Below are 13,167 nucleotides of genomic sequence, written 5' to 3'. Positions count from 1 at the left end.
TTGCAGAAGAAAAATTAATTGTGATATGGATAATTTAAATTATCTATATTACAAGAGAAGTTTATTCTTTTAAAGAAAAGATACATATTCTATGAAGATTGTAATGAAAGTGCGAAGTAGTACGATTGTAGTGGAAGTGATAAGAAGAATTAGGAATAAAGTTAAATTTTCTGAAATTACTTTTCAAAGTTAGTCTCATTTTCTTCCACAAAGTGGAACGTGAATTAGACGTGAAGTGGACGTAAATTTTAATCGATATCATAAATTTAAAGTGCACATCACGAAAAGTTCTACTTAATGCAAAATACAACCGTTTGAAGTGTCACTCTGTGCCGTGCACCATTTTATAGAGAAAGAGACAGATTAAATATCCCAATCAATTAATAATAAAAATTGCATGTCAGAGAAAAGAATAAATTTCTCTCTACAAAGCACATTTAATTATTTTCTCTCTTTCTCTCTCTCTCTCTCTCTCTCTCTCTCTCTCACCGGTAGTTTCTTTATTAATTTACGTAACAAAAGATTTTTCATTGAAGTATATAATAATTTAATAAATTTTGAATTTCAAAGGTGCTTCCCCTTTTCTGTTGCGTCAAGAAAATTTAATAATAATAAAGTGATAAACGTTTCTTAATTTTACAAATGTTAAATTCGGCGCAAAATGTTGTTGCACATGTAACTTAGATTAATAGAGCATCGCTATAACAGTCAAAATGAGCGTATTAAAAATGGCTCCGGTTGTGCCTGATCAAGCACACCGCTCGCGCTATGGGGGCGAAACGAGTTCTTCTTTCATCGGTTTAATCCTCGCACACGCACGTGCACACACACACACACACACACACACACACACACGCGCGCGCGCGTTACCCGTACGCGAAGGGCGCGTACGCGCGTATATCTACAAAGGGCTCCAGCGCTTTTCATTTCGTGGATACTCGCCCTTCTTCAAATTAGGAAAAAAAGGGGCGAGTATCCCCCCCGTACTCTGGCCCACCATATCAAATTACTCCGCCTCCTTTCCACCTTTTTATCCTCCGCTCGCGCGTTCCGTTTTCGTACCCTTCGTCCCGCTGCCGGAGTGCGCGAGGAAAAAAAAATTCATCCTCGCTAGGCAGTCGCGGAAATTATGGCTGGCACGGACCAGCATCCGGAACGAAGACAGTAAATGCGCTGTAACAACGTTGGAAAGCTGTCGCCTATATACTCTTTGTACGGCGCGGTGCCACCCATTTACAATCGAGAGATCTGCATACAAAAAAGAGGGTGCGAACGACACGTTCTGGAAAATCCGAGCTAATGTAACGTCGTATGATATCCTTATCCAAGTACAACTTAATTGTCCCTTCAGGATTTATTTTGTTCAAAAATTTTCTTTGTCGCTCTTTCTTTTCTTAGAATAAGATAGACCAGGCTCTTAGAAATCGTTTCTCAACGTAAAACAATTTGCGCGCGACAAAGAAATGACTCCCGACGTTATCTACCCCTCGAGAAAATTTGTCTTCCCAGCGATTCGTCATTCCCCGTGTGATTTCCGTCGTTCTAACAAACCGGCCACCGCCGTATCATTCGCATGTTTCTCGCGAAACAGATCATCTTGACGGTATCTCCTCCTCTTCGTCGTCCTTATCGTCATCGCCGCGGGGTGTTTTGTGTTTTTGTCTAGCACACGACATTGAAATTGATGATCGAGAATCCCGCCGGCCGATTCGGGTATTTCACTTTAAGAGTTTTCGGACGAGTGAATAATGCGACCGCGGATGTGTGCGCGCCTTCGAGAGAGCGATTTCTTATTTAGGGAGCTTTTCAACTTGAGATGTCATTTTTCACACTCGCGTCTCTCTCACACCGCGTGAATGCAGCGATACGACAAGCGTTGCTTTTGAAACTTCCATGGTTTTCCTCTCCTGCTATCGCGAGGAAGAAAGGAATATTTTTCGCCTACCGCGGCTACCAGCGAGCGTTTTCCAATTTTCTTCGCGCACGACCGATGGTTGCGCTCGCGAAAAATGAGATCTTGATAGCACGCGCGCGTTGTTTGCCTCGTTTGGGAACATCGAGAGACATGATGTTCTTGTACGGCTTCTTGAAAAATCGTTTGACTAACGGTATTGTAAACGTTCTTCCATCGTTTGAAACGTCCTGAAAACATGAATTGTAACAAGATGGAAGTACGAAAAAATGTCATCAACAGCGGTTATGTCACGAATGTATCTTGCTCTTGTCTAGCTATTGTGTAATAATTTCTTCTTTTTATTGCATTTTGTTGGAATGTTTACAGAAAATTTTTTGCTTCAGATAAAGACAATACACTTCAAAATTATTTGTGAGTTTGTTTTATATATATATATATATATATATATATATACACATATTGTGTGTGTTGTGTGTGTGTGTGTGTGTGTGTGTGTGTGTGTGTGTTCGAATTCACAAATAATTTTGAAGTGTATTGTCTTTATCTGTTGCAAAAAATTATTCACAAATAATTTTATCACGAACGTTTCAGTGAATTTATTAGATTTTGAGGTGAAATATATTATAATATGGAGAAATATTTTGCATATATGCGATGTCGTGTTGCTATGCAAATAATGTTGCAAGTCTCACTGCGTTCTTTATGCATTTTATGCATTTTCTCCCATTGGATATTAAATCCCGATGTTGCTTTGTCAGCAAATAAAATATTAGACAGCCAAAAGATAAGTTGAATAAAAAGATTTTTCGACATTTTGCTCAAGATTTTATTTTTATGTTGATAAAATTATATAATAGAAAAAAAATATATATATTTATACATATAATATATATAATACATAAAAATAAAATTTTGAGCAATATATACTCACATAAGAAACAATATTTAAATAAATTTTTTACAAAAAATTACAATAACATTGTAATATGTTACAGCCATCATTACACTTTATATATCATGTAATGTTAAATGTTTCGTATTTATAAATTTTAAAATTACAAGATAAAATTTTTATTTTATTTTACTTTTGTTGTAATTCAAAAAGTAATTATCAAATAAATAAAAGCTGAATAAAAATTTGCCTTTAATCGAGAGAGTATCTTCTCGCGAGAAAGTATAATGCAGGACATTAAGTAAATCCTTTGGTTTGAAACTTTTCCAAGAATAGAGGGAAATTTAAAGCCCGTTAGATAGAAAGAAAAAGGATATCAAGTGTTCAGAAAAAGACACATATAAGCTTGACAGCCGGTATTATAATAATTCGGAATCGGTGTTATATTCTATGTGCAAATTCTCTCAATCAGGAGAACTAGAAAAGAAGAAAGTATGAAAGTTTCGAAAAATACATTTTATTTGCCGACAAAACAACATCGGGATTTAATATCCAATGGGAGAAAACATACAACGCATAAAATGCATAAAGAACGCAATGAGACTTTACAACATTATTTGCATAGCAAATACACGACGTCGCATATATGCAAAATATTTCTTCATTTTATAGTATATTTCACCTCAAAATATAATAAATTCACTGAAACATATTCGTGCATTGATTGATGATGATTCTTATATTAATATCGTAAAATTTCTCTTTTATTCTGGCTTATTTTATCCGGAAATTATATACTAATTTCCTTTATTGGATTGAATAAAAAAAATTTAACTAAATATCAAAAATAAAATTGAGGTATGAAGCAAATTGTCAATAACTGGCATTCTGCTGACGATGCTCAAGAATATTCGAAAACGTCAAAAAATCTCTTTATTCAACTTATCCTTTGGCTGTCTAATGTATTTCTGTAGTCCATAGGAGTGAAACGGACCGTGAGATCGAATTGGAAGGTTGCCCAGAGACATGCCTAACGAACGTTACCCTAATAAAATCTTGGCCCTTTCCCTCTGGAGGGAGGAGTGGGTCTCCTTGAACGACACACGCCGGCACCACTCTTGCGTTTAGCCCGACATTTATAATTCAAAGCACCATCCTTTGTAGACCGGGTACGCCATCGCGCGTTGTGCGATGCCGTGCACGATGCAATTCGAGCCAAAACGTCTCTACTCGTATCTCCGAAATTTATTATTTTAATCATGGTGGTAAGAACCTCCGCATACGACCATGCGTACTTCCAGGCGCGGTCGGAAGGACGTAGCACCGTAAACCGTTAGTCGTTGCAGCGAGCAGCAGGCTACATTCACAGCAGACTTAAAGATAACAATCATATGCGATTTGATGTGACAACAATATTATTGTTAATATACACAACAGTAATTATTTCAAATAATCTCTTTTTTAGAAATCCTCTTTTTTCGCACAAAGAATTTTTTCGCCTTTCGCCTTTCGCCTATAATAAATGAATGAAAAAAAAAATGTTTATTTCTTTTGTTATCTTTCTTTCAAGAAAGCATCGCTGTAATTATTTCTAAAAGATATGATAAGATATTACATGCGCAGAATCGTGGGCGAGCTGGTTTTAATACATTGATACACGCCTTTGTTATTCTTTCCTTTTGAATAGGACAAATTGCTTAATTTACCCTTGTGAATCTACCTTTAACCGACCGCGGGCATCGCGGACGTTTTATGAGTTTAATTTGGGAAGCAGGGAAGCGGTTTCTCTCCGCCGTATGGGTTTCGGTTCTGGTGAAATTTACCAAGACATTTAGGACGTCTTGTGTAAGACCGAGATAGTCGCGCAGTGGCGCAGTCGCGGAATCGATAACTGCCTGCCAATTTCGCGATACCGGATATTAATTTATACGTAAATCTCTCCGCCGCAATTGAAATAATTCATACGTGAGCCATGATTAAAAGAAACGATGATATCGCTTCCCTTTGTTTCTTGAATCTCGCTCGCGTGCATAATAATCTTGCGAGCATTTAAAGTTCCGTCAAATGGTCGTGACGCACAACGTGACGTTGTTGAAAAATAAAGCGAAGCAGGCGCAGAATTACGGGGAAGAATAGCTAATTTACTCGAGACCGAAGGACAACAGGATCGGCGAAACTTCTAGTCGGCATCCGCGCTTTCGCGAACTGTCGTCACGAGAATGGAATAAAAATGAAAGGAAACAGGGACGAAAGGGGCGAAGGAAAAAAGAACGAGACGGTCGAGGGGGGAGGAACTTAATCCCCGAGGCCAGAGAAATTTCCTTCGCGTCGTCTATCGTTGTTCAGCCACTTTCTCGCTGGTATAATAACCCCCAGCGAGCGTCTGGGAAATTCTCCGAGTTAAGCTGCAGCAAGCTCTCCATTTTCGCCCACTCTAGAATCTCTCAACAGGTTACCTGAGGTCCACGATGAAACTTTAACCCCGCGTTTCCTCGGCTTCGAATCGGTGCCGAAAGCAGGCGAAACTTTGGAAATGAACAACGATGAAATCTATATTACGCTTTCTCATTTATTTGTTACGTGAACTGATTGATTTGATAGAGAATTTGGTTTTATTCCAACTAATCTCTTCTTTATTAGTAAAACGAAAATTAACTTTTAATAATACTAAATCATAAATCATATTTTTCGATTTCGTTTTCGGAAATATTTGATGCATACACCAGAAATTTTTTACACAAAATATTTGACACATACACTAGAATCTCTGAAAATATTTTATTTAATAAAAATTAAATAATAGATAATTTAGCAAAATATTTGTTTATTATAGCATTACTTGCTTTTATTATTGACAAAAATATTAAATATTAAATAACATTCCTTAAATGTATAATTAAGGTATTAAGATAATTATTTTTAAAAAATCTTTAAATGCCCAAAAGTATTATACGCATAAGTAGTAACTTGCTTTTTCACGAAAAGTTATAAAAGTCAAAACACGCAAAAATACACGTATAAAATTATATATAAAATATAAAAAATATTAATTAATTAATATTAATGAAAATTTACTTTTTATAATATATTCTTCAACATTGTGATACAACCAAATGACGTTACTTTGTACATTTTATATAGTTATGCAGACAGGGAATGTTGGCCTACCTACGATCTTTTTTTCATTCTTATCTTCCTCCTCCACCTGTTCTTCCTCTTCAGACACGCTGTGGGCGACTACCATCGATTGAAGCAGTTTCTCGAATTCCTCAGGCTTGTCGCCATTGTGATTCTGCCGAGTCGGCATCATCTCGGTGGTTTCGTCGCGCTCTGCCGATTTTTCCGAGCCATTCGGGCTCGCTATGCTACCCTCGGAATCGGACATTCTCTTCTACACCCTCTGTAACGATGTCTTTCAATGATGTCTCTAAAAAACATATTAAAAACGTATTGCTTTACTTATTTTAATAAGTTGATATTGGAATATCAAGAAAAGAGAAAAAATTTATGAAAAATTTCTGTGTTACATCTCACAAACATAATAAACACATATACGATATAATTATGTAATTTATTATGACAATTTATACATACAGAATTTGTTATTGTACTTTTATTACAGTTTCTAAAATTTATATATACATCTGCGTGAATCTGAAGAATTCAATTCTTAAAGTCAGAAGTAGACACCCGCGAGAATAGCTTCGCGCCCTTTTGCATCACAACGGGAGTTGATAGATGCGATCAATGAGAATGATGCATGACGGACGATGAGAGAGGGTGAGGTAAGCGAAGGGTGACAGGAAAAGAAAGGAGCGCAAGCTCGCCTCGGGTGTGCGTAAGCGTGTAAAATTGAGCTATCCGCATTCATATCAGTCCTGCTTTACGACCGCGACAGTCCTCGCGCAGTGCCTCAATATTCGGATATTATTCGTAGGCGGCCTTCTCGCTGCTATCCTTCTCTTAAAATGCGCCAATACCGTCGTTTGCGGCAAAAGTCCTTCGATTATGCTGACATAGCTTGTTTCTCCATAGTTACTGTACCGCCACTCGCATTATCTTCTTCTTCTGCTGCTTACACTTAACTTTTCCTAGACAGATAATCTCCTACTTTCTTTTACAACAAAATGATCACGTCATCACTTTCCACTTTGGTTATTACCTGCCACGAGAGTAAAAATGCTGATTTTTTAGTTTATAATGTAATTCCGAAAATTTCTCATCAAGTTCAGCGAAACGTGAATAATTCATGATTATTGAAAATTAATAATTTGACTAATGTTCTGATCTTTTATAACCTGAACTTTTAATATCTTTTAATATCTTTTAAAGATTGATGCATAATATTAATTCTTTACATTATTTTAATTAATATTGTTAATTAAAAGACTTTAAAAGAGAAAGAAAGAAATAAGGTTTAATAAGGTTTTACAATTCCGACAGTTCTTAAAAGATTAACTTTGTATTATATTTAGTTTCAAATTATCTTAATTAGTTATTTTTATAATGTAGAATTTTTTAAATATTTTTTCTATTATGGAGACATTTTTTCAACTGATTATAAGTTTTTTTTAAGTTTATAGTCCTATTTCGAATAAATTCTCACAGAGTGCTTCTATCGCAATGAAATCTCACGACTTCCGATGACGTTTTCATCACGATGTCTACCGCGTGCGTTCTTCTTCTACTTTTTCGTACACTTGTTGTGTCTTCCTTCGATATCTGCTGTCCCATCAAGCAGCATTTTATCTTCCCATTCTCCTGGACGCGAATTCCCATTATGTCGAGCGATAAAACGATCAAAGAGGAAGAAAAAAAAGGAAACGAAATGGCTATATATTTCGATTCGCGAATGGAAGATTGTGAAAATTGCATTTCTTACGCTTTTGACTAGTATATAATACAAAGTATATAATACAAAGTATATAATACAAAGAAAACAATATCACGATTGTGTCTGCTTGAAGAAGTTTCCATGTACAGAAATAGCATCGTGCTTTACGAAGTATTTATTGATCCCAGGTATGTCTATTGACTTCTACTAACTATATGTGAATTATTCATTAAAACTTGCATTATTACTAAATTGGTGTATAATTTGCACGTGTTACCAAGTATAAATGTTAACAATGTAGAAATGTGAGCAAATAAATAATAAAAGCACTAAAAAATAATTTCATGCCGATAATTAATCGAAAATAAACAATAAGATTTTGTAATTGTTTATAGAAATAATGAAATAAAAAATAAATGTTGCATAACACACACATACACACACACACACACACACACACACACACACACACACACACACACACACACACACACACACACACACACACATATGAGAATGTATGTGATATTTTATATATTTCTGTGAACTTTTAAAACAAAGGAAAAGTTATCAAATATATATAAAACGTTATAAACAAAGATTTTATTTAAACAAATCTACATATAATAAATTTTTAAATAAAACACACACACACACACAGAGTCATTTATATCGTTTAATCAATTTTGTCAAGAAATTTACTTTATTTATAGATATATAAATACTATAATATAATATATATATATATATATATATATATATAATTTATAGATATATAAAAAGTTTGCGAAATTGATTCTTGGAAAAGACGATACATCATTTTTCATGAAATTATATTTTATGGAATTCAATATGAGAATGATCGTAGCTATTATTATACAAACACTCCTTAGCAACTGCTTGTACCATGACAACGTAAGAGTTTGTTCGAATTTTCACAGTTCGGCTGCATCTGCATGTTAAACATGCTTCTCCGAGTTGTCCGAGTTTGTCAGCTTTAATATTGCAATATTCTAACTCAGTATAAAATTTTTATACTTATGAAATACATACTTTTTATATTATAGTTATGAAATACATACATATGAAATACAATATGCATATTTATAATGTAAATTAATTTTGTAAACTAATTTTGATACAAATTATTTTACAAATTAATTAATTTTAATCAATAGCAATGCAATATATAGAGTTACATAGAACATTATTTCTTTACAATACATTTCTTTGAAAAGCTATAACATGTAAATTTTATTGTTGTTGAAGATTTGAAGATTTATTTATAATTCTTTACGCAATTATAATTTCATATCTGAAATATATTGAATTGTTGACGAGATAATAGGTAAACGTTATATAATAGCGATGATTTTTTTCACTATTTTTTCTCATCTCAATAATATATCTATCATTGCCGACTGCCTACTTTTCATAAAACGGCTGCGACGACCGAAGCTATTCATCAAGGTGCGAAAAGATACTCGTCGGCCACTTGCTACGGTCGTAACTACTTCATAGTCTCGGCCATTTCGCGGTCTACTCACCCCGTCTCGCTTTTCTTCTCTCGTTCGTCTTAACACGTTGTTTTGCACCTGGCCAGGTTGTACGAATACTAATCGGGGGTGCGGAAGCGTCACGGTGAGGGCGTCGCGGCGCCACTTACCAATAATAATTTTAACATGCTTGTACGAAACTATGATGTAAATAAATTTTTTAACGCTCTTTTTTTCTCTTCTGATACATATGAATTTTATTCTTTTTTTTTTTAAATAAAATTTACTATTACTATTATTTACTATTATTTTACAAAAATGATATTATTCTGAAAACAACAAGAAAATTATTTTTTCCAAATACGATAACATTTATTTTGTTTTCAATAAAATAATTCCCTTTATTCCAATATTTTTTAAATATATATACTTTTTTCTTTTAGAATATTTCATTATATAGTCATATAATTATGAAGATATAAACGCACGCGCGATTCTTGCCATACTTCACTTTACCGAATTTCTCCCCACGATAAGAAGCTTCCCTCGTCGAAAGATACGAAGAGGGTCCCTTAGAATATACCAAATCTCATCCGTCAGATTCGGCAGCGCCTAATTAAAAAGCGTAATAATAGATTCGCAGATTTCTGCGTGACATTTTATGCGAGCCGTATATATACGTCATAAAGTTTTACGTTTCCACTCATGCATAATTCATATTCAGCGCGAAGAATATAGCTGCTCTTCGAGAAAGAGTGAGAAACGAAGAGAAATCGAGAGGAAAGGAAAAAAAAAAGAGAAAAAGAAGAAAGATTTTTTCATGCGGCACCGCGTGACACGCTCGAGATAACGCAAAGATTTCTTCGTTCTCTCTCTCTCTCTCTCTCTCTCTCTCTCTCTCTCTCTCTCTCTCTCTCTCTCATCTCGACCTTTTTCTTTTCCATCTCCGCATCCTTGTTCCCTCTTTTTTTCTTCTTCCCGGTTCTGACGGTCTTTCTCCTCATGAAATCCCGGAGAGAATCGCCGTCTGCCCGCCTATTCGCGAATCTCCGACGGCGGCGCCGATCTCGCCGTTACACGCCGAGTAATTTTGCCGCGGAATCTCATTATCAGCGAGATATTCGGATGCCCCAGTCTTACGGCAGCTAGTGGCGGCAGTGGCCTACTATTCCGGGGAGGGAGGGCTTCGAGATATGTCCGGGTAATAATTCAACTACGGCCGCGTTTGTACGAGGGCAACGGGAGAAGGCTAATTCTCACCCCGATGTACTTCCAACGTGGGATAATAGATCGCGCAGATTAAGGGATTCCCGGACTACGGAGTCAGAGCCGGGTCTGGACCGCTGCTCTCGTATTAGCCTTTAATAAAGAGCCATGGCAATAACTCATCTTAAGCGTCGCGCTCGCGGAAAGCCCGTGCGCCCGAGGCGATCATCGAAGTTAATAGATATCCCATAATACACTGACCCAAAGTTCCTCCGTGGACCCGTGCAAATGTCGATTTCGGCACAAAGGAATCGACGGAAGTTCGGCGTTAAGTGACTTAACAACGCGAATCCTGACAGCAGAGTACGTAATCGGTGTCTTATTGTCACTGTCAGAAGCGTAATCTGCACTTGACGTCTCTTATTAGGGAAGTTGAAATTGAGATGCGGAAAAAGGGATGAGATAATTTTTTTGACCTTTTTGTATACATTTTTTTTTGTTAATTAATTAAGTTAATTAATTATTTTTTGTTAATAATTTTTGTTATTAATTTGATTGTTGTATATTCAATTATATTTACTTTTCATTATTCATTCCTATTATTTTTTCCACATTTATATTTGGGATTTTACATTTTATTTCCTTACTTTATCCGTATTTCCAGTATTACTCTTGCAAGTATTTGTCCAATAAATTGAATTTTACTATAAGACAAAATCGAATTTCTCGAAAAAGTTTATCTTTAATAAATAGATAGATGAAAATGTAATACTAAAAGCGAGAGAAAATGATTATTTTTTTAAATATTTATGCCATACTTGAGAGAATATATCTTTCAAAATGAATTTCATATTTAAATAGAAACTATTTAAACGTGACAAGACCATGAGTTAATTTAATACAAACAATATTAAATTTTTAAACAAAATTTATAATCCCTCGAAAATGCATTAGTATACCTCTGTCACTTATACACCTTCGTTATTCTTTTATATTGAAGAGACAAAGTTTTATTTCGCATTGTTATGTCGACACTATAATAATAAAAGCGATGAAGTCACATCGAAAATTGCAACGGCGGTAAAAATAAAAATTTATCGTTGACATAAAAAGTCAACAAGAAAGATAGAGAGAGAAAGTTTCCAGTTTCATCACAACTTCGTGCACTTCCATATGAGCTTTTACGGTGAAGCGGCTACGTCGACGCGGTTATACTATGGGCAATCGCATTAAAAATCGTAACGATGTGGAAGATAAAAACAGCGGAAGATCGACGCGCGGTTTTTGCGGTGACGACGCCCAAAAGAGTTTCGCGTTGCATTCTCTCCCGGCAAAATGGTTGCAAGCGAAATTCTGCGCGCGACCGTACAATAACAGTAACAATAACGCAGCAGCTTTGTCCGGGAAGCGGATATGAATATGTATCACGTACATCTGTTGCCTCGTAACCCCCTGTGTTACCGGAGGCCCGGGAAAGGGTGCAGAAACAATTCAATATCAGGTCTGGGTTCCATCTTCGCGACGTGCCGGGAGTCGTTGGGCGCGAGGCTAATTTTCAAGCTGTCGGAGATACCGGAGAATTTTATCAAGATTTATGTCAGCCGCAGTTGAGAATGCTGCCTCTCTCTATCTTATATTTAGCATGGTCAAATCTGTGGCTCGTAAAGCGGCTGTCAAAGCAGCTGGTAAAGATCTTTTATTTCTTCTCATTAGAGATTAGTCAATAAATTCGATATCAGAATCAGCTAACTCACACGATAACAACTATGAAGTACTACTTCTAATCGAAGTTATGCAATATAGAATTATTTTTAAAAAACAGTTTTCTTCTCAGAAAACATCACACACAATTGATACTTAATTCTGACATTATTTACTATGGAAAGCTCCGATAGATGACAAAATTGCACAACTTTCTTACTAGGAGTAGGAGTAAACTTGACGTTCAATTTACTCCAGGCGTGTTCGCAATTTATCTGATCACATTGTAATACGCTTCTAATTATCCTGATTGTAAAAATTTCAGTTTTTATATATAAGTTTTTTTCCTTGTGGTTCTTAATGGATCCGGGAACCAATTATCGTCTCGAGCAGCAGAGCAGCATTTACTGTGCATACCGGACAAAGAAAGATTTCATCGTGAAGGGACGGTCTTTTCCGACAACGGCCTTTCAGCAACAAATTAAGGATTTTAAGCCGAAAGTAATTAGTTCGGACGGACGAGGTGTCACTTTATGAAAGCAGGGAGACAGAGAGTCAGTCTTCATTGTCCTCGGCATTAATCCTTCGGGGACGTTTATAAGTTTTTGACTCGCCGTCTCGTCACGTTAAAAGCTTCTGGTACAAATTCTGGAAGGAATAATTTGCGTATTTTTAAGCGTATTTTAAATCTTAAATATAGCTCAACTTTATCATAAAAAGACAGAATAATTATGCCTGTAACAGGAATTTAAAAAAATTATAGGAACAATAAAAAAAAAACATCATATTTAAATGTACAATTACAATTTTACATAAAAAGAAAAAATCTCACTTTATTATTATATTTCTCTCATTAATATCTGCGATTCAAGCAATAGGAAATTGAGTTTTCGTCATTCTGTCCAAATTGTAATCTTCTCCGAGTCTTGGTGATTTATCTTGGCCGCAGTTTCGTGGAAAAATATCGTTTCGAAGAAACGGGATTTAAAGTTTGGAGTTTATCTAAGATAGCGGCACAGACAGGTCGTAACTTTCCTGTCTTTTAAGTTTTAAAATTTGTAACAAAGATATGACTATAGAATAATAAACATTTCTTAATTTTAAACAAATTTTTATACAGATT

The sequence above is a fragment of the Pogonomyrmex barbatus genome, unplaced genomic scaffold (genome assembly GCF_055798465.1).
Source record: "Pogonomyrmex barbatus isolate J1 unplaced genomic scaffold, ASM5579846v1 scaffold6, whole genome shotgun sequence".
Taxonomy (NCBI): Eukaryota; Metazoa; Arthropoda; class Insecta; order Hymenoptera; family Formicidae; genus Pogonomyrmex; species Pogonomyrmex barbatus.
This window is presented reverse-complemented; position numbering follows the sequence as displayed.